Source organism: Petromyzon marinus, chromosome 27, assembly GCF_048934315.1.
Source record: "Petromyzon marinus isolate PM22_M1 ecotype Great Lakes invasive population chromosome 27, UKy_Petmar_22M1.pri1.0, whole genome shotgun sequence".
In the NCBI taxonomy this organism is placed as follows: domain Eukaryota; kingdom Metazoa; phylum Chordata; class Hyperoartia; order Petromyzontiformes; family Petromyzontidae; genus Petromyzon; species Petromyzon marinus.
The window spans coordinates 4,273,152-4,300,943 of record NC_133693.1 but is presented as its reverse complement, the minus strand read 5'-3'; the positions used below and the strand labels follow the sequence as shown (position 1 = coordinate 4,300,943).

Sequence of the window (27,792 nt, the reverse complement as noted above, 5' to 3'; positions counted from 1 at the left end):
AGACGATGACAGACACGCTGTGAGAGTGAATCCAAGAGGCTAAATAGAGAATTGCTGGAGGAGGAGAGACGCATCCAGAGAGAGAGGCGAGAGGGTGCCAAAGAGATGGGGTGTGCAAGAAAGCCCTCCCCCCCCCCTTTCGATCTCGCTTCTATTTTTGGCCGTTCTGCCATGCCGACTGCTCCCGCCCTCTGTAGTAGCTGGCGGTGGTGGTGGGGGAGGGATGGAGGGAGGAGGAGGTGAGTGAGCGTGGGAGGGGGGTCGGGGCGGGGAGAGCGAGGCCAGGGCTGGGAGGTGGGGGCGCCATGGGGCGGGATCGCTGTCCGTGAGCCCGCGACCACCGCCGAACGCTGCCGCTGCGCGTGTGGTGTCGGGTAAGCAGGGGCCAAGGGTGGGTGGGATGGGAGGGAGGGAGGGGGAGACGAGTGAGGGAGGGAGGGGGAGACGAGGGAGGGCCGCACACCGCCGCATTTCCCACCGGCCCCCCCACCACCCGAGGCTCGTCCCCGTCTCACTCTCCGCCGCGATTTCGCAGCCGCCGTCTTCCTGTTTCTGCTTTCATATCTGGGGGGGGCGGGGTGGCGTTTTTGTGTCGTGCGCGCCGACGCCGCGTGGAGACGAGCCGCGAGCACAGAGCCCGCACAGCGTTGTGCCAGCGTCGTTGCCCTCCCTCGCCCCTCGCTGCCTCGGATCGACTCCCTGCGTCCACCACCACCACCATCTCCCCGCGCACGCGAGACGGCGCCGCGTCCGGTTCGGCTCGGCTACCCCCTCCTCCCCTTGCTGTGGAGCCGGTGACGAGAACGTGGCACGTACCTTGGGGTCGTGCAGTGTCGACTACGCGCAGCCGATTGAACTCGCAACCCCCCCCAACCACCACCACGCCCGCCACCCCTTCCACCACTACCACCACCTCAACTCTACCGCAGCTCCAGCAGCTCCCCGCTCCACTCTCCTCCTCTCGTCTCCCAGGAGCACTTGCCAAGTAAGTGGCGGTAATTGGGGCGGATTCGCGGGACGGTGCTCGGGAGTGCGACTTGACGCACTTTGGCGAGCCATCGAGAGGGCACCACCGGTCGATTGCGATCGGTCGAGCGCGCCACCACCACCACCCCCCTCCACACCAACCCCCGCCGCTTGGCTCTGCGCCCTAGAGGTCTCTTTCAAGGACCATCAGCGAGGAGAAGACGCGAGAGGCGTCATTTCAGAGAAGTTGTTTCACAAGAGCCGGACCACCGCTCACTTTGGGCTCGTTGGTAATCGGCGCTCTTGAATGGAGAGGGCGTGAGAGAGGGAGGTGGAGGGAAGTGTCACACGCTGGCCATCACCCTCCTCTGGGTTTGGACGCGTGGGCGCGGGCAGCCCACTACTACAGCCGATGTCGCGATGGTAAGGTGCTTTGTGTGCTGCTGCTACTGCTATGTTCGCGCATATGGCACGTTTCCTTTTGATCAGGAGATTCATGGCGATGTCGAGGTCTGTTGGCCGCGGCGAGAGGGCTTTGGAGGGAGAGCTCGCGTCGTTTTGCCATTCGCTGAAGGAGCGCAGACTTCAGTGGGTTCACTACACGGCCCATCGTTTTCGTTTTGCGTGGCCACAATCGCCCTACTGTGGCCGGTGTTTTTACTTGTACATCTTTGAAAGAGACGTGCGCGTCGGCCTGTTATAGATGTTCTGATGCGTTTGATGGTTACACCAGTGTCTTCGATTTACGTGCAATGAATAAGGACCATTGCCCGAAACGTCGCATATTACATATTAATGTGTTGGGGGTTATTTTTGTTTGGTAGGTAGGCGGGTTTAGTTGCCATCTGGATTCTTAACGTGTGCGCATTCGGAGGTATACGTGACCACGTTCATCCCGAACCACAGCAATTGTCAGAGTCAGTCACGAATCCCCTACCGCACTGCTGCTCGGGTGAGTTTTACAAAACTAGATGGTGGCTAGGTATACAGGAGGTCGTGGGTTCGATTCCGGCCCTGACGATGCCTGTATATTGGAAGTTTGCGTGTCTCTCTCCCCGTGGTCGAGTGGATTTTTGCTCTCGGGGTCCTCCAGTTCCCCCCCCCCCTTCCACGTTTAGAATCAACATCACGCGTTCAGAGTATTTGGCTGCTCTGCATTTCCATGCGTGGATGATGATAAGCCACTCCGTTGAGCTGTCATTTGTGGCCAGGTCGCTTTTTGAAAGAAAAAAAAACCCACATAGCTCAGTGGGGCCTTCACCTGGTTGACAAAAAAAAATGTTTAGTTTTAGTTTAGACACCGCTGCAGTCCACCTGAACGACCGAGCAGGACTTGATTTTTCATCTCCGGCGCCGCAAACCGCTACTGTCACCGCACTGCTCGATGTGGGTTGCACCACAACGGTGCTCCTTTAAAGGTGCGTGGGAGGTGGGGGCGTGGGAGACAGGCAGGGGGGGGGGGGGCCTTCAGGGTTTGGAGCCGCCGTGATTCATGCCAGCCAGGCCAAGGACACGGGGGAGGGGGAAGGGAGGCGGAATGTCTCACGCAGGGCTCCCCCCCCCCCCAGCACTCCCCCGTCTCTCAGCCCCAGCAGCTTCCCCTCTCCCTCCCCGCTCGCCTCCCGCTGTCTTCGTGTTCCGAGATCACGCAACCGAATCTGAAGTTTGATGACGACGTCAGATGTTGTAGTTAGGGGTGGGGGGTAAATTTTTTTGAGAGGGGGGGGGGGGTTGGCAAAAGAAAAAAAAAGGAAATGTCAGCCGAGGCTATAGCAAGAAAAAAAATCTGCTCTATTTTTTTTTTACAACTTTGAACAAAAAAAAAGTCAGAAAAGTTTTCCGCTTGCAACGTGGACGCTGCTGACAGCTCGCTGTGGCGTGGCGGTGGCGGCGGCGCTGGTGGTGGTGGGTGGCGAATGTTTGCGGTTCTGTCTGCCCACCCCCGCCTGTACCTTGCCCTCTCGCCGTGTTTACAAGCGCCGGGGTTTTACGAGGGCTGCTCCCATGGCCCGGCTACCACCATAATGGGGGTTCGACCGAAATGTCCGGCCGGCCGCTGGCATCGCTTGAGGTGTTGGGGGGGGGGGTGCCAATTTTTTTTTTACCACCGTGCCGTGTCGCCCCGGCTGAATTAACACAGACTTCTCAGGCAAAGCATTTGAATGGCTACATCACTTGGGTTGGCTGGTGGTGGTGGTGCCCACCATCCCACCCAACCTCTCGTGTACCGTGCCGACCTTTACAGGTGCTACTCGCTAGCAGCACTTGGCACCAACAGTCTGTGAAGGCTATACGGGCGATCTTTGTCTTGGCACGTCTATAACCCAGCACTGTGGAGGCAGCGACAGTTGGTGGATCACACGCACGTTGACGGGACAAGGTGGAACAGCGAGTGGGGACTATACTCCATCTGTTCCATCTGTATGCGATAGTGTTGCCCCTTAGTAGGCGGCGCGTCACGAGTTGAAATTAGTATTCGTATTATGACTTACAACCCAATTTCTAACGGTCGTTCTGCAGCATGTGGTAAATCCTAGAAAGTCATTTGATAAGTGGAGCAATCGCATCCCCGTTACTACCCGTCGTGCCTAATTAACATAGTTGTATTCACTTTTTACTTTTTAATTCACCTTTGATTAACGCTCATGGTCAACATTAATGTCGAATATCTGAAACGCTCCTGGGCTTCCCCTTGATCGACTCAGCCTTAGATCAGTACCTGGTACGATGTATAAACATCGCCACAAGGGAGACAAAGGCGGCCGGGCGTGGTATTTTTCCGGTTACGCCACCCCGTCGTGTGGCATTCCGGCCTCCGTAGGTGCTCGATAACAACACTTGTCCCCAACATCCCGTAAGGCTATAGTGGAGATCTTCGTCTTTGGACTTTTATAGAGTCAGAGGCCGGATCACTCGACAGACGGATGCTCCCGGTAAGATGATATTCTGTTTGGTTTTACAGTGAGACGTGGTCGCGTTGTTTCGCTTGAAGTGTGGTATTGAGTGTCTGTGCTGGGATTTGTTTTATGTCTTTCTTTCTTGTGTGGAGGTCAGTGTTTATTGAAGGCAAGCTTATGTAGAACCAAGGTATTGTGGCGGTCTAGCGGGGTTGTACCGACGATGGGGACTTTTGGAGATTGTGATGGCGGCGATCCAGCGGGATTGCGATGGTGGTGGCGCGGTGAGATTGTAATGTTGGCCGATCCTGTTGGATCGTGATAGTGGTCGCTCAAGTAGGATTGTGATGATGGTGGTGCAGCCGGATTGTGCTGTGATGACCCGGTGGGATTTACGTCGTTTGATTTCGACCGTAATCGACTCGTGACCTACAAACAATAAAGCGTCGACTCTGTGCAAATGTGGGCATGGGCGAATACTGTGCACGTGCCGAGTTATTAATTATTATAGAGGCCATCAGATGGAGGTTTTTTTCTGGGTTGCACCACGTGTTGCTCGGCACGATGTCCGACGTTTTGCTTCGCATGCTGGGAGCTTCTTCAGGAACACGAAATGGAGCAGCTCACTCTCTCCCTCGATTATGTAAGGTTGCCAGCTGCTGCGCGTGTCTGATGTAGGCAGGGCCGGCATTGTTTATGAGCTTCATCACTTGTGCATATATACTCAGGGCAGCCTAGAGAGGGAGGGGTGCGATGGAGGGGAGAGGGAGGGAGCAATCGGGGAAATTTGCCCTCGCACAAAAGAGGGGACCCACCATGGGCCCTGGTACTTTGTCGCTAAACAATTATGGGGCCAGCCCCACGTGGGTGTGGCGCGCCTCCAGGAACACTGCGGTGCGGCCCTGGGGCGGACTCATCATGCAGGCCAGGGGCGGAGCAACAGGGGGGGCTGGTGGGGGGGCTTAGCCCTCCCTGAAATTTTGGGAAAGTCGGTAATCGGGATAACCGGATATCCGGCTGCTGAAAAATGCTGCAGGCTGCCACCTTGTGCTGCCCTGCAGGCTGCTTGAGCGGCAGCCTTTCGAACTTAGCGAACTTATTAGCCACATCGGCGGCTCCGACCTATAAATAAACTCCACGTTCAAATCCAATAAAATTTGTTTTATACATTTGTGGCGCCCATTGCAAAACATAGACACTGGATATCTCTGAATATTGAAGTCAGCCCCCCCAAAGTCAAAATCCTGGCTCCGCCCCTGATGCAGACGTGGTTAAAACGAGAGAAGGCTCCGGATCAGTTCCTGGAGAAGCTCTTGGTGCGTGAAACGAAACGTCGGACATCATGCCGAACAATACGCGGCTATTATTATTATTGTTGTTGTTCTGTTTGTTTCTCCAGGAAAGCCTCTCTCTGAGTTTCAAGACTGTTTTTCAGCAGGTTCCTCGCATGCTTTCGCAGCAAGGCGGGGGGCAATAATGCCGCTGCGTGTAATCGCAATTTAATAATTTGCAGGTAATTATTGAGCCTTGTCATGTTTGGCCAATACCAGTAACATCGTTTTTTTATCTACGGAAGGATACCGGAGAACCCTGAGGAAACCCAAGCAGACCAGGGTGAGGGGGTACGTGCAATCTTCAAAGACAAAGAGCCCCCGTATAGTCAACCCTTCAAAGTGTGCTCTGCTCACAGCACTTATCCCAACGGTCTGTTAAGGCTATAAGGGGGAGCTTTGTATTTGCCTGCTGCCCGCTGGCAGGTAACTCAATTGTTTATTATTATTAAACAGGCAGCCGAGTTGTGGTGGCAGGCGCAGCGGCTTCGGAGATGATGTTTCCGCTTGAGGGCTTCATTTCTCACCGAACATTTTCCAGCTCGCTGATAGAATGGAGTAACACAGACGCGTAGCGTTGGGGGGGGAAGGGCGGGGTAGCGTTGGGGGGAGAGGTGTGAGCCCCCCCCAACCCCCCACTCTTGAAAATGCTTAGGCAAGCCAAAGAAAGAACCGTTGGCACAATATCGAACACGGAAAGGTGTGGGAGGGGGGGGCTGTATTTTATTCAATATTATTCAAAGTTCATAGCAGTCGTAGCGACTTATCTTCTGCGATACGCTCGGCTCGGTTTGCAAGCGGCGGCGTCGTCGGTTGATCTGCGACTGTCTGCGATGGCTGGAAGGAGAATTTTTTTTTTAAAAAACCTCTATTATGGCCTTTTAACATTTGTGTAAAACAAATACATGTAAAGCCCGAGTCCTGGCTCGGGCGTTACATGTATGTGTTGGGCACTGGTCTTGGGGTCCATGTGGATGTATGTGTGAAAATGGGTCGTGGACTTAAAGTGCACCTAGCCCGGCACGAGGGTGAATAGCGGTTGTTGTGGTAGTTGTATGGGCATGGGTCAGGAAGTGAGTGTGGTCATGGGTAGTGTGATCTTGGGCGAGTGAGTGCTTGCGGTCATGGTTTAGTGAGTGATTGTGGTCGTAGGTAATGGAGTAAGTGAGTGAGGTGGGTCATGTTTTAGGGAGTGAGTGTGGGTTTGGTGACGGATGTGTGAGTGAGTGTATTCTTGAAGTAGTTAGTGAGTGTGGTCATCGAGCAGTCGCGACTGAGTGTGGTTATCAGTCTGGGCTTGGACGTTAGTGTGTTTGTGTATTCGTGTGTACACGTGTCAGTGTGTGAGTCTCGTCACGAGTCAGGGTTGACACATGGCCATGTGCTCTGGTTGCCCGGGGCATTGTGTGGCTGCCCCTGGCTGCTGATGATAAACGCGTGCGTGCGCCGAAATCCAGAAAAGGTCATTGCACAGCGCCGCAATGCCTGGCTTCGGAAAATCTTTTTTTTCCGCTCACCGCTTTGCCGCAGGTGTAGTGTCGCCTCTGCAGTGAGCGAGGCAGCCGCCACGTCACGCCACGCCAAGTCAAACGCGCATCGTTCTATCGCGAGACGTTCGAGTCGACGGCGACAGACAGACAGACCACCACCGCGCGGCCTTCCTCCGCACTGGGAGCGGTGCAAGTGGAGATGGCCCACGCTCGTAACCGTGTGAACGCGCGCCTCTCCCTCCCTCCCTTCCTCCCTCCATCCTCCCCTCCCTTCCCTCCCTCCCCTTCCCACCCTCCCTCCCTCTCCTCGCTCCCTCCCTCCCCTCCCACTCGCCCGCTTCTCGGCTGCGTGAGCACGGGTGGGCAGCTGGGGCTGTCCTCAGCGGAAGGTCATCGAGGACCTGGGCTCGACGCTGTGAAACTGGGTCTCGGGTAAAAAGGCTCTAAGGTTAGAGCAAAAATAAAGGCAGTCAAACTAGGTGAGGGCAAAGGTGCAGTACTGCAGTTGCTCACCCCACGCCACTGCTGGCGAAATGGCCACGTCCAGAGGGAGCTTCTCTCGAATAGTATTCGGCCTACTCTTACACGCTGGCCGAACGTCTTGGATGAGTTGGGAGTTGAGTGTCCACACTTGACCCCACCACACGCGGCCTGCTGATCGACTCACTGTGGCTCTACCCATTCGTACACTGCAGATGGAATCGAACTTGCAAACCTCTGGGTCACGAGTTCAGCATTGTTAACCTTTACGCTGCGGCAGCATCAGTAAAACTGGAGTTTGATTGAAATCGGTTGAACTGGAGATGGTTGTCCACGCCATGAGCGACCACGCTGGCTGTGTGGACTGGTTGGGAAGTTGGTGCTACAAAAGACAAAGATCCCCCCTATAGCCTGAACAGACTGTTGGGGCAAGTGCTGTTAGCGGGCACCTATGAAGGCAGGCACAGAACACGAGGGGGTGGGTGGCCAGCACCAGGCCCGACCGCCTTTGTCTTCCTCGAGGCGATGTTTACACACCGCACCAGGTACTCATTTGAGGCTGAGTCGTAGCGCAGTGTACACAGACAAAGATTCCCCGTATAGCTTTAACGGACCGTTGGGGCAAGTGCTGTTCACGAGCACCTATGACGGCTGGCACGGTACACGGGCGCCGTGTCCGCACACACACACAGACAGACGCACACGTGGTGGCAGTCCTGGAAGCCCACAGAGGAATGATTATTATCGCTGCTGCTGCTGTGAGTTGCTTCATCCCTGGCGGGGTTATGTAACGTGCCCGTCCATCGCTTTCTCCCACTCCTCCCCGTGTGGCTCCGCGCCTTGCACACCCACGCAGCAACGGGGAGCGCGCGGCTTGCTGCTGCTGCTGCACGGCTTCCAGAGCGTGTCATGTGGAGGAAGTGTGGCTGAGGAGGAGGGAGAGCCTTGCGTCTGCCGAGGAATGTTAGCGGAGAGGCTTCTTGTCGTGTCCACTGCCAAGTAGGCTGCAGTTTGAATGCGGATTTTCTGGAATAGCCGCGTGAACGAGGCATCTCTCTCTCTCCTGTGAATCGCGCACGAAGGATAGCCATGGGCGAGGGGAGGTGGTGGCAGGGGGGGGGGTGACACCGCTGTGGTGTTTACTGAAGCGAGACAGCATCGTGGGGTATGCCCGCGGCTGTCCTGCTGCCATCACCGAGTGTGCCCCTGTCCCTCTGTCTCTGTCCTCTGCCTTATCCGTGTCTCTCTTGAGCGTTTCCGTGTCCCCCGCTGTCCAGTGGCGTGGCTATCGAGGAGCGGTGCATGCATTGGGGCCCATGGGGCCGGAGGATTCTAAGCCGCCGGCGATTGAAATGAAAAAAAAAATGGGGAAATTGAAAAGGTAGCCCCATTTAATTCCAGACACTGGGGCCGAGGCCAACCACGGCTCGTCTCCCCGGATGTCTCTGTGCCCTGGCTCCCTCCGCGTCTGTGCGCCACCGTCTCTCGGGGTGTCCCCCATCCCCGTCTCCTGCGAGTGGGCCCACTCGTCCTGCTGTGACCCCGTTTGGTCCCCGTGCTCTTGAGGAGGGAGAAGCGTGGTGACAAGCGGTCGCGCGTTGGCGTGCGTTCGTGGGAACGTGCGAGCGAGCATCATAAATACACCATGAGCCCCCCCCCCCATCCGCCGCACCCCCCATATGTACGTTTATGTGTGAGTGCCGCTCTCACGAAATTGTTGGCCCCCCTTTATTTAGCCTTCCCGGGCTGGTGATGCTCATTTCTATAAATCGTCGCCACGGCAACCACTGCATCATCGCCCCTGCTGCTCGGAGAGAGACGGCCGGAAGCGGCCTTTATTTAGAAACTCCGCGCCGCCCCGCGCCCCACCACCACTGCTCGCCGCAGTAGATTAGCGTTAATTTGACGCGGTCATCCGATTGTGGTTCTCCGCCACCCAATCCTCCCACCCACTCCCGGCCCTCCTCCAACCTCACCCCCCCACTCTCTCTCCCCCCAGCTTGCCTGCCCCCCTGCCCCTCGCGGGCGGTCCTCCCCCCCTCTCTCCCCCTCTGTTGACGGCATCGCTCGCCCAGCTACTCCGCTCTTGCCCTCCCACCCCCCTCGCTCGGACCCACCCACCCGCACGCCCTCCCCGCTCGAGCACCCGACCCACCTCGCATCAACTCGTCATCCTCCTTGCACCCTGAGCCGGTGTGCGGTGCGGCGAGTCAAGGGACAGCGGAAGAGAGAGAGATGCGGCAAGGGACCCTTGAGACGGAGGGGAGATAGGGGGAAGAGATCTAGTGGGGTTGACTACGTACGGTGCCAAAGACGTTCAACATCCATACACACGAGAGAGAGAGAGAGTGGAAGAGATAGACACGCGGAGAGAGAGATGAATACAGAGCCACGGGTAGGGACGCAAAGGCAGAGAGCGAGAGAGGACTACTAAGGAACTTTTGGGAAGAAGAGAGAGAGTGAGAGTGGAAGTGAGAGTCACGAGAACCGAAGGGGTGAGGGTAAAAGTGAGCGCGGCGGGAGGGCGAGCGAGTGAGCGAGCGTGAACGGCGACTCTCAGAGACGCTCGGAGGAGACAGCAGCAGCGGGCATCTCCTGTGGTGGACGCGACTCGGACCTAACACCCAGGGGCCAGCCGGGCATCTGAGCCGGTGTCACCGGCGGGCATCTGAGCAGCAGCAGCAGCCCAGCGCCCTGGGCGACTGGGAGCGGAGTTCGCGGCGGACCGAGCCGTGAGTCGGAGCGAGCCCCGGGGGGGGGGGGGGGGGGGCGCGTCTCGTGCTTGCGCGCGTCGTGTCGTGCGTTCTGTTGCCGTGCCTCGTGTGGAGGTGGTGGTGTCGGTGGTGTGCTCGGGATGGGTGGAGTTGGGTGATGGTGTTGAGGTTCACACACACAGAGAGAGACAACGCTCGGTTCGCCAGGCACGGTGTGTGGGGGGTGAGTAAGAGAGCGGCGTGCGTCATCCTGCACGCCGAATTCGTAGCACCACACCCGCTCTTACCATGTGGCGTATTAGGGGGGGGGGGGGGTGGAACAAAAAACAAACGCATGGCCCGTGGCGTCGTCGATGGAATGAAAGCACCGTTACAGTTGTCGCTGATGACTGTAGAGAGATAAAGAAAGGTCGTGGTTCTGAGTCCTCTCAAAAGGTCGCCGCTTTTGTCGCCTCGTCAACTCAATGTGGTCAGTTGGCCGGGAGGGCTCGAGGTGGGAGGGGGGAGGGGGGGGGGAGCAGCTCGCGACTAGAAGGTGGCGAGTTCAAATCCTTGGTGGGGTGGTTGACTCAACGCATCCTCCCTCCGGAGGTCGATACTATAATAATAATAAAAAAGTATTCGTGCCACTTTGTGAGAAAGTCAACGACGGTTGGGCCTAATGATAGACTCTCACCTGCCATAGGAATGTGGAATTCCCACCACTGTACAACAGGAGATGAGCACCAACGCCTCGCTCAATGCTCAATTGAGCATCAGGAGGTCGCTTTGACTCTGGCAAGTCAGCCAGAGTCTCCACGATGTTGCATCACGGGTGGCCGAGTTTTTTGCATGTTGTCATCATAAGATTCATTACCTCATATCGGCCACACCGCAAGTAGTCCGGCAATATGAATTACTTCTGCCCGCATCGTTGCTGTCGGCTTCATTCATTTATTTATTCTTTCTTTCATTTTGTTATTTTGGTGACCCCAAGTCACTGAAGCAAACGAGGATCACGTTGGTCTCTTCAGCTCTCACCTGGTCAAACAAAACAAACCTGAACTCATCTTGACTTAAAGCTTTCGTAACTGCAGGAATTCATATTCTTTGGGTCTTTCGGTAAAGCCACGCTTTACCGAAAGACCCAAAGAATATGAAAACCTGAACTCGCTCACTTATCATCATCGCACACAATCGTTGACCCGCTCGTTCGACCACTCACTCTTGATAAACGAGACTCATCCTCAACCAGTTAAGCAAATTAACCGTGAAAGCTGAATAATAATAACAACGTTACATGAAGCACTCCCAATGAGTTCCTTGGCTTATTTACGAAAAGACAACATTGCTGGTGTTGTTGATAAATTTACAGCAGCTGATGAGACCCATTAGGTGTACGCATCAGTCTAGTTGTCTGTCATCATCATCATCAGCCATGATCAATCCACTGCTGGATGAAGGATTCCCCATGCCCGTGACCATCTCCCGCGATCCTCCCAGCCAAAGCTCCCGTTAGGTGGTGGGTGGGGTGGGGGACGCTGCAGAGGAAGAGTTTCTTCCGCTGAACGTGCCGAGAGCCGTACGAGTCGCGGGGTGTTTGCGAGCCAGTCGGGTTGTACGCACCCACCCAGCACGTGTGGGGAAGACTACCGCTGTGTGCACGCCCTGGTCTGTTGCTGGTGTCTATGAGAATGGCAATGCTAACATCGGCAATATAAGTTCCGTGTTTGCGTATATTTCCGTTTCGAGAAACAAGCGTGTCCACGTGCTGCGTTTGAGTCTGCGTTGGTGTGATGCCGTGCGCGTGTGTGCGTGTGTCAGTGCGTTCGTGGTTGTGGGGAGCGGCAGTGTAGCGGTTAGCGCTATGCTGTGCTACGAACCTGGCCACCCGGGTTCGATTCCCGCTCACGGCCAACACCGGTGACGATTATCTGAACCAGTCCGGGGCCTCCTTTAGGTCCACTCAGCCTCAAATGACAACCTGGTGTGGTGTGTAAAACATCACCACGGGGGAGACAAAGGCGGCCGGCCATGGTACTGACCAACCCAGCCCTTCGTGTGCCTGTTAATGAGCCTTACTTAAAATGTTCTCGAGAACAGCACTTGCCCCAACATTCTGTTAAAGGCTATACGGGGATCTTTGTGTTTATGTCTGCATATCATCTCGCATTTTCGTGCTGTGCTTTTCTGTGTGTGTAGATATATATGTATGCGTGTGTATGTAAGTACGTGCGCGCGCGTGCGCATATGTGTTTGTGTGTTTCCATTCGTTGTAGTGGTGAATTACGCCGTGGGGAGATATTGCCCACTCGCTCGCTCAGTCACTTATCTGCCATGAGCACGTGTGCCCGTTGTACGAACACTGCTGGGGCAACGCTACGGTTGGGGAGTCTGGGGCGTGGGGGTGCAGAGGAGGAAGAGGGGGAGGGGCTGTGGGGCCTGCACACGTTCCCAAAGCCATTGGGTCATAAATTACCAAACAATTACCAATTAACACGTTCAGCCCCGACCGTACCCCCGGGGCAACGCTCCCTGCTTTGTTGGGCTCACGGTTTGGCCTCTTGTTACCATTACCGTAAAGTCCACGCATGCACACGACGAGTTCATGTACAGTATTTCTTATTTTTTATACGTTTAAACAGGGACCCATATATATTTTACATGGAGTGTCCTTTCAAACAACATCCCTGCACATTTGTTTTTAGGAGGGTGAAACCGGTCCAGACTTTTCTGGCTTTAAACAAATATTGGTTGGTCTGGAAAGACAATAGACCGATGGACCAAAGCACGTGTTTTATTTATACGTGGAGACAGAGCAGATGGAGTTCTGATCATGTTGGCCTTCACCTCCATGTACGTAACTCGCATCTACACAGCCGCAGCAAGAGCAGTGCCGTATTAAGCTAGTGCGGGGCTTGTAGCGTATGTTATGAAGGGGCCCTAAATAAAAAAAACACGTAAATATGAAAACACATAAATGTTTAACTTGCATAGTAAAGTAATTGTATCTTTCCATTTGCAATACAGCCAGATAATACGACAAATCGTTAACCTTAAACACCCAGTCGTTCATAAAAGTTGAAGGCAGTATAGTACTATAGTAATAGAGCAAGTGCAGAATCACTGAACCGGAATTGATAGCTTGAAAGCATTTAGCGCGGGGCCCTTGAAAGTGCGGGGCCCGTAGAATATGATACTTTTGCTGCTAGGATAACCCGGCACTGATCAAGAGGTATGCTGAATGTATTGTGGGCCGGGCGCTGAAATATTTTTTCTCGGCCACTGAAACAAGCAGACCTTGCTGAAATTCAGCCTTGCGTATCCACTGGTGATTAAGGGGGCCCACCCCATTCTGCGTGGGTCACGGGGGTTATTTGACCCCACTTCACCACGACGGTCAGCGACGGCTTGGCGAACTCGGGAGGAGAAAAGCAGTATTCTGAACTGCCCACTGCTGCCCCACAAGGTAGCCCCGCAACAACCGATTACACCTGTTATCACGCGAATTGTTTGGTAAAGCTGCGGCTGATGCCTTCGCAGTGGCGCACAATCACGATTAACTATGAAAAAACTTCAACACATTCCTCATGAACACCGTGGCCCTAAAAAGGGAAAAAAAAATAGAGTGACGTTTTGGGCAGTAGTCCTTTCGCAGCCCATGGAGAGGCCAGAGAGTTAGTAAGTTTCTACCTGTGACTCCACCTGTGAGTCTCTACCTCCATGGCCTATCTACGTGCTGTGAAAGAGGGCTCAATGCTAGGACCTTAACTGATTAAAAAAGTTATATTTTTAGGGCAGTGTTCTTGTGGAGGAGTGATGGTTGGGATGAGGGACGTTTTTTGGGCAACATCCTGGCGTCTCAGCGTTGCGAACTTCAGGTCGGCACGTGGCTAATCGTTCCCGCAAGGCGTTCACTGACGTCCCGTTTGCTTTCGCCGCACGGCCGTGCCGCGGCTTGGCGCGCTGGACGCGTAAAAAGGCAGGCAGAGGAACGGCAGCGATGGACGAGCGTCCATGGTCCTATCTGTTGCAACCCTGGGCTCCTTCTCGGCTGATCTGGTGGACTTGCGCACGGCGAATGTTTGACATCTATTTCGGCTTTCCCAGGATCGTCCCTCCACTCGTTGAGGAGGTAGCCGTTGTCCTGGGATATTTGTTAGTTTGCGTAATCATAGCAGTGACGGTACACCCTTCTCGAGACGATGCGTTTACCTGCGGTGCCCGATATTCGAATTATTCTTCTCCTGTCCGTCCGTGATGTGGTCCCGACTTTTTTATTATACAGCTCAGAAGCGGCAACGCCAGCGGCTGCGTTCCTTCGCCAGGTTCTTATTTATTTACTTATTTATTTTCACACCCCCCCCTCCCTCCTCCCCCCCCCCCGTTTTATTCTTCCTGTTTCGCGTTTTGCCGCAACATCAGCACATTCTCCTCTTCCTCCGTTTCAGTGGCCGGAGTTCAAGCCGGAGTTGGCGCTCGAGAGAGAAACGTTTCTTTGAGCCCTCCGGCTCCGCGTGGGCCCTCCCTGTGTTGTGCAAGCAGCGTTTCAGCCCAGCCCAGCTAGCACAGAGCGAGTGACGTACGAGGCCAGTGAAAAATATTCTTTGGTGGGAGGGTGGGAGTTGAAATTTAATTTGTGGGGGGGGGGGGGGTTAAAAAATAGATTTTTTAGATTTTTGTTTTGTCCGAATGAAATGTAAAAAAAAGCACTCGCAAAAAATCGTGCGATTTATCCTTGCGTCCAATGGCAGCAATTTATTTAGAAGCGAGTTGGTCAATGTCAAGGTCTGCTCGACGTCACGAGAGGGCTTCAGGAGAGAGTTGGTGCCCTTTTGCGGTTCCCCCTCCGTTGAATGAGTGCAGGCTGCAGTGGTTTACTCTGTAGTGCAAAGTTAGGGTTGTGTCTGACCACAAACATGCAACATGCATGTCCAAACACAAGAGAGCACAGGGTTATCGGCAGCAGGGAATGTTGTGGACGCATAATGGCAGTGCCAGTGTCGCTCTTGTTATATGACTGTGCGACGAACAAAAAAGAACGGCTTGAAAGTTAAAATGTATAGAAACATTAGACAAACATTGGAAATTGAAGAGACGCGCTCAGGGTCGTGAGCGGAGCATGGAGGACAATGAGACCGGACCTTTTGTGGATCCGAGGGGATGTCTTGGTGGCAAGCTGTTAACAACCTTTCCTGGTTCTTTGGTTATTTCGGTAAAGTCACGTAGAATGATAATAAAATACTAAAATAATAAAATAACACGATAAAATTCTCACGACGTGTCGGCCACAACACAAGCAGCCTTCTTCAGGTGAAAGAACAGAACTGTCGGGACGACAGTTCTTTCACCTGAAGAAGGCTGCTTTTGTTGTGGCCGAAACGTCGTGATAATTTTATTGTGTTATTTTATTATTTTATTCTCATTCTACGTGACTTTACCGAACGAACCAAAGAAGATGAATCCTTGCAGTCACGAAAGCTTTAAATCGAAACTTAACCTTTCCTGGTATACAGGAGAGATATTTTGAGTTTGCGTTGTTTTCTCCGTGGTCGCATGGATTTTTATCCGGTTCCCCATCCCCCCCCCCCCACACACATTTACAATCAACACACGTTTAGCGTATTTGGCCGCTACACCATTCCACGTGACGCTAATCCACTTAGTTGAGCTATCATTTGTGATAGCCAGGTCGCTTCTGAAAAAAACATCTACATAGCTCACCGGGCCTTACCTGGTAAAATAAAGAAATCAATACAAATTCGTTCCTGGGCTCGAGTTCCGCAGGGGAGAAGTCGAATTGGAATAATTTTGAGATGGGCAAAGGATCTGGACTGGACGTGTTGTCGTCAGAGAGGAGGGCTCGAGAAGGGGCATTCCAAGAGGTAGAAAGAGGAAGGTGCCGCTTGACGGCTTGAGAAAGGAGGGGGAAGGGGGTGAGCGTGGCAGGGGGGAACTTGAACCAAGAACCCTGCCATTAGGCGGAGGCCTCGAGGAGAGATCTCCACTGTTCGCACGGGCGAGCCGCGGGTGGCTTAAGGTCGGATTATCCCGACAGGACGCGACTCCGTGCGGAGTTGGCGGATTATTGATCGGCTCCAGGGACGCAGCCACTGTGGGGGTCTTGACATCCCCCCCACCCGACACACACACACACGTCTAGACACGGTTAAGAGCAACCCCCAATAATTGGGCAAAAATAATGACTCTTTTGAGTCCGCATTTCTCTCCACACGGTTAACAAGGCGGTGTTAATGCTGATCATGCTAAAGACGGAACTTATAAACGCACGTCAGCGCACGAACAGCAGGCTCGGTACTGATTCAGCAAGCAGCAGCAGCAGCAGCAGCCAGTAGCTGCACAAATTTAAGATAATTACATTGCAGTGGACGAACTCTTCTTATCTGTGACGACGCGGGGAGCCAATTTAATCTGCCCAGAAACCACGGGGAAACGAATCGCTCAGGCGGACATCCGCAGCTCCTGCCGTGCTCCTGCACGGGCTGCGGTCACCAGGTGGGGGCCAGGTGCGGCCAGGTGTAGCGCCACGTGGGGGGGGGGGGGGGTGGTGGTGGGCGGGTGGGTGGGGGATATCTGCCCCCCCCCCACTCCCCCCACTCCCTGCGGAGCACGTGCCCCAGTTTACGCAGGAGCGTTCGTGCGCGCTCGCATCGCCCGCGCGCACACACCTGCGCCGTCTCCGCCGCGACGATAGATTTGTTTTTGTTTTTCCGAGTCTCTGTAAACACCGCCCCCCCCCTCTCCTCCGGGGGGAGGGGAGGGGTTTCTTGCGTTAATGGATCCGACCGGCGCATCTCTTTCTCTCCTTCTGTCCGTCTAACCGGGTCCGTCGGTCGCGGTCAAAGTTCACTCCGGCCCCGACGGGACGCAAACGTTGAGGCGAAAGGTTTCAATTGAAATTCGCGAGATGTGTGGCGAATGTCTCCGTTCGGCCGATCCGTCATGCAATTTATGGCCCGTGGCAGTCCGTTATTGGATGTACGATGTCAGTGATGAATGCTTGTCTGCCCACAGCCTTTCGAGTTTTTCTCGTCCTCCAACTGCAGCTGCTAAAGTCTGGTCTTACTTCATTGTCCGATCTTCCATCGTCTGTGATGGTCACCCCGAAGCGTTCTAAAGAGTTCGCCCCCATTCCCCCGTCACCTGACCTTACATCGACGTCAGTCTCCAGTTTGTCCTGCTATCATCACCTTCATCTCTTCCGTGTTGGTTTCCAAAAAACATGAGGTCATGACGCCATTCTTTGCAAATCTTGATATTCGATCTGCGAGTTCTTTCTCCGATTCCTGGGATCGCATCTGTGTCATCTGCGAACCCAAGAGTGTGTATACTTCCTCCTCCAGCAGCAGACACTGAGCCTTCAAGGTGTATCAGCAGATCTACCATCATTTCTTCTCCCGAGATGCACATCTAGTCATCCGCACCCACCGCCCCCAAGCCGCAGATAAAGTTCTGACCTGCCCCGACTGGACATATGTGATAGAAAAAGAGCTTTATAGCTCATCGAATTCCTCCAGTATAAATACATATTCCGATTCTGATTCTGAGATGCTAACAGCTCATGAGGCCAGATCCAAATGTGAAGGGCGGCTTCCAGGAAGCATCCAAATGATTTTTTCCTCACTCCATCTAGGGGGGGAAGGATGATTGGGGCAAGCTGCACACACAGAGTGGAAATGGGGGGGGTAGGGGGGGGTAGGAGCAGTGGGTGCCACGGTGGTGAGATGTTAACTACCTTGCCTGGTAGAGAGGAGGCCTTGGGTTCAATCCCAACTCTGACGTCTGCTGTATATTTGGAGTTTTCAGTGTCTCTCTCTACCGTGGTGAGATCTTAACTACCTCGCCTGGTATACAGGAGGCCTTGGGTTTAATCCCAACCCTGATGCCTGCTGTATATTTGGAGTTTGCGTGTCTCTCTCCCCATGGTCGTGTAGATTTTTTTCCGGGTCTTCCGGTTTTTCCCTCCACATTTAGAATCAACATGCGTTTACAGAATTTGGCTGCTGTACATTTCCACGTGATGATGAGCCACTTTCTTCGAGCTATAATCTGTGGCCTGGTCGCTTCTGACAAAGCGCTACACAGCTCAGTGGGCCTTACCAGGTAAGCTAAGACATAGTTTAGTTTAGGTAAACGAGCTTAAATAGATATAATACATATAAATCTTGACTTAAAGATTTCGTGACTGCAGGAAGTCATATTCTTTGGGTCTTTCGGTAAAATCACAGCACAAGCAGTCGTCCTCCTTATGACGATTGATTGTGTTGTGATCGAAACATCGTAATTTTTGAAAACTTACTTTGAACCTATCTACGTGACTTTACCAAAAGACCCAACGAATATAATACATATCATCTTGATTTGAAGCTTTCGTGACTGCATGAATCCATACTCTTTGGTTGTTTCGGTAAAGTCACGTAGGTAGAATTAAAAAAAAATATCAATAATATAGTGATATATTATTATTTTTGGTCTTATTAGATTTTTCTACCTACGTGACTTTACCGAAAGAACCGAAGCATATAATACATATATACACGCACGAAACGTTTGGTAGAGGATAGGGCGTTGAGGGCCCAAAGAGTAACGGATCTTCATCTCCTTTTTCTTGGCGCGAGCCAGACCTGTAATTACGGGTTTAACTTTAAAAAAAAAATGCACCGTTGCCAGCCGACCTGTTTTCTGCCCTCAAAAATGCACGCGTTTGTTGCCGAGACGCAAATTAATTAAGGGCAGGAAAAAGCTGGGTTCTAGGAACAAGGCTGTGTTTACACCGGCCCCATGAAGTGGGTTGTGTTTCATGAATGCAGCGAGGAAGATTGATTAGGCCGGGGGGGTAGGTAACGGGGTCTCGCAGTTGCCTGGTGTTAATGTGCAACCATAACGGGCGTTTGTAGAGGGGGGCGGGGGGTTGGAGAGGGGAGGGTAGTGAAGGTAGCAGCACCGAGCAGGTTAATGTTAATACTTGTTATGATTTACAAAAAAAGAAATCAGTACAACAACAAGTTATGGTTTGGCAATTTTTGCTCGTTATGTGCGAAAAGTAAATTGAGAATATTTTGGGAAGGTGTCGAGTACATGGCAGTGTGCGTGTGTGTCATCAGTCATCTCAGTCAACCAACGCAGGGCACCTGGGTCTGTCCCGTGACCTCCTGCCAGCGAGCCCTCGACAATTCACGTGATAGCCTCGTGGTGCACCTGGCCTGGCACGAGCACCGTGGTGACGTCACCGCCACTTAGTGGTGAACGGTGCTGATTGTTGTTTGTGGTGGTGGTAGGTTCGCGTGGTGGTGCCTCTGTATGTGACGCTGCCTCTGGTGGTGTGCGTTCGTGGTGGTGTGCGTGTGTGCATGTGGCAGGGTGTGCGTTCGTGGTGGTGTGCGTGTGTGCATGTGGCAGGGTGTGCGGCAGTGAGTGTGTGGTGTGCGTGTGTGCATGTGGCAGGGTGTGCGTTCGTGGTGGTGTGCGTGTGTGCATGTGGCAGGGTGTGCGGCAGTGAGTGTGTGGTGGTGCTGGCCACCACCACTTTGTGTGCCGCGCCGAACTTCAAAAGTGCTCGCTAAAAGTACTTGCTCCAAAAGTCTGTTAAGGTTATAAGGTGGGTGTTTGTCTTGTGTGGTGGTGTATGTATCCATATTAAAGGTATTTTTATGGGTTACATCGCGTAAATATAATGTTTCGTTAAACCCGCCACCACCCAACACATCCAATTAGTAAGGGTTGTCATGTAAACAAAACGTGCCAATTATTTACTACTTCAGCACACCGTGTGTTGGAGAATCAACCCAGAACTTTTACAATTCGAGTACGGCGTTTCGCTGGTGATTATAACCAGCTACATCAGGCGATAGTTAGAATTATGATTCGATCTCTGACCCCCAGGAAGAGGCCTGCAGGTTTGCTGAGCGTTTCTATTACATATTGGGGGGGGGGGGGGGGGTGATATCCCTCAGGCGAAATAACATCACGGAGCAAGGTGGGGATGATCCTACTGGGGCTGCAGTGCCTCAAATATTGTAAGTAGCTACCTCCTGTGAGTGGCTGGGTGAGGCGCCATCTGTTGAGGAAGTACAAAGAGTGATCCTGAGTCTGAGACCAGGAAAATATCCGGGCAGAGACGATCTCCCGAGCAAATTGCTGAGGGAGGGTGGCATTTGTTTTCAGACTGTCCAATATCACATAATCAGACGAGGAGAGGCTTGTGGCACCCCAATGTTGTTTCAGGCTAGGGCTGTTCTACGCAGACGCTATATTCTCTGTCCGTCTGCTACAGCAGAGGTGTAAGCAATTTCAACGATACCTCCATCTCTACTTTATTGACCTAGTCAAGGTCTATGATATCATCAATAGGCCAGGCATCTGGGTTGTTCTTCGTGCTTTTGGGGTCCCGACTCTCTGCTCACAATCATCGAGGACCTTTATTATGGTGGGCAAGCCTGGGTAAAGCTTCGTGGCCAGGAGTCAGAGCCATTCCTTGTTCACCTATGGGTACGACAGGGATGTCCTGTGGCTCCTATATGATTAAACTTCCTTTTCATCCTCATAGTTCGAGAAGTTTTCCATGGCTTTCCCAGAGTAATTTTCCTCTTCTAAAGATACATTTGGAGGCTGATTTATGCCCGGGTGTGGTCAAGGGATGGCTGCCGATTGTTCAACCATGTAAGTATGCTGACGATCTGGTAATTTCCGCTCACTCTGAGTTAGAGGTTCTGCTGCTGAACTTGGAGCATGTCACTAAGAGGTGGGGCCTTACCACGAGCCCCACCAAGATCAGCCTCTGTGCAGGAGGCTCTTTAAGGATGCTACTGGGCAGTTGGATGCAGTCGCCCTCCAGCAACAGCGTAGGGCAGCGGAGCGACACAACAACACCGACTTGGGACACAGTAAGGGAGCACAGGTGGTGCATCAGCCGGTCACATCAGTCCGTCGATGCACTTGGGTCTGTTCCGTGCACCTCTTGCCGGTGAACCTCCAACACTTCACGCGGCCTCAAAGTGCGCCAAGCGCGGTGTTGGTAACGTCGCCGCCGCGAAGTGGCCAACTGCGGCGGCTGCTGTTGTTGTTGTTGCGTGTGCACGCGCCCGGCGTGCACGTGCCCGTGCTTGCGCGCGTGTGTGTGTTGTTTGTTTTTACGCGCGCGCGGGGCTCCACGGTATGCTCTAACCGATGCTGTTAATTAAAATGGCCTTGCGCGATGTGGCACAAGCGTGCCAATCACGGGAGGGAGGTGTGTTCCAGCAGTCGCAGTCCGCGGGTGTGCAGACACCCACCCCCCCTCCCCCGCTCGCCGTTAAAACAACACTGAACCGCCCAAACAATTTTCACGATTGCTGAAGAAAGCAGCCTCCACACAGGAGGTTCGATCGCCCACACAGAGCGACGAGGGAACGAGGCACGCGCGCGCACTGTGATGAGAATGGCAACGTCGTCACGGCGGCTTTCTGTTGTCGCCGTCTCTCCAGCAGCAGATTGAGAATGGATTACGTTTTATTTTTGTACGCAACGCAACAGTGCATGGGTCTGAAATGTGACATTTATGTCAGCGCTTCTTCTTCTGTGGAGGTACGATTACAGGAAAACCAATTATCTCTGCAACGAGGCATTGCCTTATAAACGCGCTTTCAAATTGGCTGCGCCCAAATCACGCAATCCCAGCGAGGGGTCGAGCGAACGTTTCGTCCAGCCAGCGACATCAAAGCTATCGGGTCCGTACGCGGTGCACCTACAGTGAGGGAAAAAAGTATTTGATCCCCTGCTGATTTTGTACGTTTGCCCACTGACAAAGAAATGATCAGTCTATAATTTTAATGGTAGGTTTATTTGAACAGTGAGAGACAGAATTACAACAAAAAAATCCAGAAAAACGCATGTCAAAAATGTTATAAATTGATTTGCATTTTAATGAGGGAAATAAGTATTTGACCCCTCTACAAAACATGACTTAGTACTTGGGGACAAAACCCTTGTTGGCAATCACAGAGGTCAGACGTTTCTTGTAGTTGGCCACCAGGTTTGCACACATCTCAGGAGGGATTTTGTCCTACTCCTCTTTGCAGATCTTCTCCAAGTCATTAAGGTTTCGAGGCTGACGTTTGGCAACTCGAACCTGCAGCTCCCTCCACAGATTTTCTATGGGATTAAGGTCTGGAAACTGGCTAGGCCACTCCAGGACCTTAATGTGCTTCTTCTTGAGCCACTCCTTCGTTGCCTTGGCCGTGTGTTTTAGGTCATTGTCATGCTGGAATACCCATCCACGACCCATTTTCAATGCCCTGGCTGAGGGAAGGAGGTTCTCACCAAAGATTTGACGGTACATGGCCCCGTCCATCGTCCCTTTGATGCGGTGAAGTTGTCCTGTCCCCTTAGCAGAAAAACATCCCCAAAGCATAATGTTTCCACCTCCATGTTTGACGGTGGGGATGGTGTTCTTGGGGTCATAGGCAGCATTCCTCCTCCTTCAAACACGGCGAGTTGAGTTGATGCCAAAGAGCTCCATTTTGGTCTCATCTGACCACAACACTTTCACCCAGTTGTCCTCGGAATCATTCAGATGTTCATTGGCAAACTTCAGACGGGCATGTATATGTGCTTTCTTGAGCAGAGGGACCTTGCGGGCGCTGCAGGATTTCAGTCCTTCACTGCGTAGTGTGTTACCAATTGTTTTCTTGGTGACTATGGTCCCAGCTGCCTTGAGATAATTGACAAGATCCTCCCGTGTAGTTCTGGGCTGATTCCTCACCGTTCTCATGATCATTGCAACTCCACGAGGTGAGATCTTGCATGGAGCCCCAGGCCGAGGGAGATTGATAGTTCTTTTGTGTTTCTTCCATTTGCAAATAATCGCACCAACTGTTGTCACCTTCTCACCAAGCTGCTTGGCAATGGTCTTGTAGCCCATTCCAGCCTTGTGTAGGTCTACAATCTTGTCCCTGACATGCTTGGAGAGCTCTTTGGTCTTGGCCATGGTGGAGAGTTTGGAATCTGATTGATTGATTGCTTCTGTGGACAGGTGTCTTTTATACAGGTAACAAGCTGAGATTAGGATTGCTAAGCCAGAATCCATCTTCTCGGTTGAAATTGTCTCTGTGTTTGTATATGTGGATAGCCTCGTGCAAGCCATCTGGCTACCATGAGAGATTCGTTCATGAGGCTATCCACATATACAAACAGAGACAATTTCAACCGAGAAGATGGATTCTGGCTTTGCAATCATTGGAAGGATTTGATAAACCATTTCGGGTCTTAATTGATTGATCACGTTTAAGGTGGCTTTCAGACCGCATCAATTATTTTCCGTCTCCCCCCTCCTCTTTTCCGAACATAGATGGACTCGTCCATCTGAACAAACTGTCAAATCGCTATCCGTGGTGCTAACGTTAAAAAAACGCCACTTTTTTCAAAATTTCTTGTTGTGGTTTTCACACCTGATGATGATTGCTTGTGTTGCAGTCGAAATGTCGTGAGAATTTTATTGTTTTATATTTTTATTATTTATTGTTTCCCTTCTACGTGACTTTACCGAAAGAACCAGGTATATGAATCTCTGCAGTCACGAAAGCTTTAAATCAAATTTGATTTTTTTCTTTGTCAGTGGGCACACGTACAAAATCAGCAGGGGATCAAATACTTTTTTCCCTCACTGTACACCGGGGGTCAACAGGCCGGAATGTCCCCAAAACAAGAATTGAGATGGGTGCGACATTGGTAATTATCAGACGGAAGGTCCCCCATTTGATTCCGTGCACCGGCACCCCGCGTGCCAACGACGCTGCGCACGCCAGCAGTCAACGAAAATTCCTCTCGACACGGCGGGGGCGGCGGGTGTCATGTGACCGCATTTGCCAGCCGGGAGAGGAATTTCTGTTGAACTCGGGCCGCGTTCTCGTCTGAGCGGAACGACGGAGTCGACGCGGGAGAGACAGAGAGAGAGTGGGCGGCGCCGCGGAGCGATCAGCAGCCGCCCGCGTCAGACCGCTGTGTGAATAGGAAGCCACGGCGAGGTTTTTTTGAACGCGTGTGTGTGTGTGTTCGTTATCAACAAATCGCATCGCGTGCTCACCAAACCCCCGCCGTATCGCCTGGCGCGTACGCCCGCACGCCGCTTCCTGCGTCGCGTCGCTATTTATAACGGGGCCTCGACCCTCGGGTGAGTCACGCTGCACCACCGGGGGCGTCGATCGGCGAACGCGCGAACGGCGTCGAGAGGGACGCGCGCGGCGCCTCTCCGATCGGCCGAGCGCCCCGCGTGCCATTCGGGAGCGCGGGCGAGTGGCACACCGGCGCACGTGGACACCCCCGCGAGGTTGCGTTGCCCCAGTCGCCAGATCCTTCCATTGTCACACAAGCCGGTCGTACAGCCGCTGTGAGTTCGCCCTCACCGTCCGGAAGATTCTCCAGGGGGCTCGCCCTCGGTCCACCTTCCCGCCCGTAGAACCCACTCTCTCCTACCTGTCTCCTTTCACCTACCTGTTTTCCCCTTCCCCTACTCGCGAACCTCTCCCTTCTCATCTCGCTCTACTCCCCTCCACTCACTCTCCTCCCTTCCCCCTCGCATCTCACTCCACTCCCCTTCCAATACTCTCCAATATCTCCCCTCTCATCTCAATCTCCTCCCCTCCACGCACTCTCCTACCTCTGACCTCTCGTCTCACTCTACTCCCCTCCACGCAGTAGAGTGAGACGAGAGGGCAGAGCCAGTAGAGCGCGTGGCTCGTTGCTCCTTCTCTGCTGCTGTTCCCCATGTCTGGATTTGCCTTCCTCTATCTGTTCCATTTGCTCACATCCCCCCCCCCCCACCCCGTTCCATCGCACACTCAGGACCTTCCTCTTGCCATGTGTTCGCTGCTGTATCTCTCTCCATCCCGATTCCACAAATCTCTAGAAGCGTGTTTCGCCCGATTTCTTGTGTACCATACCTTGAGACTCTCGGTTGCATTCAGAGGATGCTTCGTAACCCCACGTGGTCTGGTGTAGCACAACAAGCAGGCTGGAAACGATCAAGGGTGAAAATTGATGACTCTACTATGACGAAGAAAGGTTGCTGTCCTTCCCCCCGCACCTCCGATTAGCACGGTTGACGATGTACGGTGCGACGGAAGTTTCATCGTGCTTACTTTACAACAAGGGTGAAAGCGGTTGGCAGTTGTCTGCTGGTTTCACCGCTGCCCGATTGGATGGCCAATATTGTCAACTCTTCTTGAGTCATGATAGATTTTTTTTTGTGTTGGATCGCATAGGTACAACGTCAATGTGCGTTGCACACCCTCCTCCACCCGACACAGCATTTAACAGTTGGGTTCTATCTTGTGGATTGTTATACGTTATGGATTGCCGCTAAACATACTGGCACACTGGTGCAATAAACACATTGGCGCACTTGTCGAAGTGACAACTTTATTTGTCTGGCCGCCGTCTGGTGGAGGAGGGTATACGACACCCATTGGTATCGCGCTCACGTGGCGATCTGACCCAAATATCCATCGTGAATCATAACATATGTCGTGAAAGTCTCCTCGTTCAACTCTTCTTGAGTTGGTGACCTAAGCGGCAACACGGCCGCACGTTTGGCTACGTCGCGCAAGTGGTTTAGACAAGGCTGAGATCATTGTTCACTCAGCTTTGTTGTTCAATCTATGAGAGAGCAAGGGTGGTACAGTGAGGGAAAAAAAAAATATTTGATCCCCTGCTGATTTTGTACGTTTGCCCACTGACAAAATAAATTATCAGTCTTTAATTTTAATGGTAGGTTTATTTGAACAGTGAGAGACAGAATAACAACAACAAAAATCCAGAAAAACGCATGTGAAATTTTTTATAAATTGATTTGCATTTTAATGAGGGAAATAAGTATTTGACCCCCTCTCAATCAGAAAGATTTCTGGCTCCAAGGTGTCTTTTATACAGGTAACGAGCTGAAATTAGGAGCACACACTTAAAGGGAGTGCTCCTAATCTCAGCTTGTTACCTGTATAAAAGACACTTGTCCACAGAAGCAATCCATCAATCAGATTCCAAACTCTCCACCATGGTCAAGACCAAAGAGCTCTCCAAGGATGTCAGAGACAAGATTGTAGACCTACACAAGGGTGGAATGGGATACAAAACCATTGCCAAGCAGCTTGGTGAGAAGGTGACAACAGTTGGTGCAATTATTCGCAAATGGAAGAAACACAAAAGAACTGTCAATCTCCCTCGGCGTGGGGCTCCATGCAAGATCTCACCTCGTGGAATTGCAATGATCATGAGAACGGTGAGGAATCAGCTCAGAACTACACGGGAGGATCTTGTCAATGATCTCAAGGCAGCTGGGACCATAGTCACCAAGAAAACAATTGGTAACACACTATGCCGTGAAGGACTGAAATCCTGCAGCGCCCGTAAGGTCACCCTGCTCAAGAAAGCACATATACATGCCCGTCTGAAGTTTGCCAATGAACATCTGAATGATTCCGAGGACAACTGGGTGAAAGTGTTGTGGTCAGATGAGACCAAAATGGAGCTCTTTGGCATCAACTCACCTCGCCGTGTTTGGAGGAGGAGGAATGCTGCCTATGACCCCAAGAAAACAATCCCCACTGTCAAACATGGAGGTGTAAACATTATGCTTTGTGGATGTTTTTCTGCTAAGGGGACAGGACAACTTCACCGCATCAAAGGGACGATGGACGGGGCCATGTACCGTCAAATCTTGGGTGAGAACCTCTTTCCCTCAGCCAGGGCATTGAAAATGGGTCGTGGATGGGTATTTTAGCATGACAATGACTCAAAACACACGGCCAAGGCAACAAAGGAGTGGCTCAAGAAGAAGCACATTAAGGTCCTGGAGTGGCCTAGCCAGTCTCCAGACCTTAATCCCATAGAAAATCTGTGGAGGGAGCTGCAGGTTCGAGTTGCCAAACGTCAGCCTCGAAACCTTAATGACTTGGAGAAGATCTGCAAAGAGGAGTAGGACAAAATCCCTCCTGAGATGTGTGCAAACCTGGTGGCCAACTACAAGAAACGTCTGACCTCTGTGATTGCCAACAAGAGTTTTGCCACCAAGTCAATGTTTTGTAGAGGGGTCAAATACTTATTTCCCTCATTAAAATGCAAATCAATTTATAACATTTTTGACATGCGTTTTTCTGGATTTTTTTGTTGTAATTCTGTCTCTCACTGTTCAAATAAACCTACCATTAAAATTATAGACTGATCATTTCTTTGTCAGTGGGCAAACGTACAAAATCAGCAGGGGATCAAATACTTTTTTCCCTCACCGTAGATTCGCTGCCACAACATGAGATTTGACAGCACATATATATGGGCGCGGCATCGCACGTGCAAAATCTTTCACGCAGCCTTATCCCGACCACCAGCTCAAAATAACTGCGTGTGTGTCCATTTTATCGTTAAGAAATGCGGCCATCCCAAACGGGCACACACACAACTCGATGCCAAATTTCGTCCGCATTGGGACTCATCGGTTCTTTTTGAGCTGGTGGTCTGTATAAGGCCCGAGAGCTTTTGTACATGCAGTGCTGCACATCTCTGTGTGTGTATGTGTGCACGCGCGTCGTTAAATCTGTTTGCTGCGATGCCGTTTTCCCCATCGTGTACAGATTTCAATTAGAGGTGCCATTGGAGTCGTTCTTTCAAAAAAGTCGTAATTTAATTAATCCAATCAATTCGGCATCGGTGTTCCTCTGGAACGCCGTCACCACACTTTCAACGCAGACACACTCAAGCAAGGTGCAAAACACAATTACCGTAAAAAAAAACACTCGATAATTACACCATATGTATGGCCTAAAAAAATAAAAAAATAAATCGGATAGGCTGCGTTTCGTGCAATGGGCCTTCTTCATGGCAAATAAATGTGGATGCCAGACAGACAGTGGACGATAAGAGTTGGAGACTGCACATGTTTATGCAATGG

The 27,792-nt window shown here is 52.2% G+C and overlaps 1 protein-coding gene across 3 annotated transcripts in view; it reads left to right on the top strand.

Moving 5' to 3' along the window:
- Positions 1 to 298: 298 nt before the first annotated feature.
- Positions 299 to 27,792, top strand: part of LOC116946471 (uncharacterized) — a 56,713-nt gene continuing 29,219 nt past the window's right edge. The window contains exon 1 of one of the 3 annotated variants that reach the window (XM_032961379.2): positions 299 to 374. The gene's annotated coding sequence lies outside the window, so the exon portion shown is untranslated. Of the gene's footprint in view, positions 375 to 446; positions 986 to 9,301; positions 9,897 to 27,792 lie in introns of those variants that run through there. The other 2 variants (XM_032961378.2, XM_032961376.2) reach the window with 2 other exon arrangements.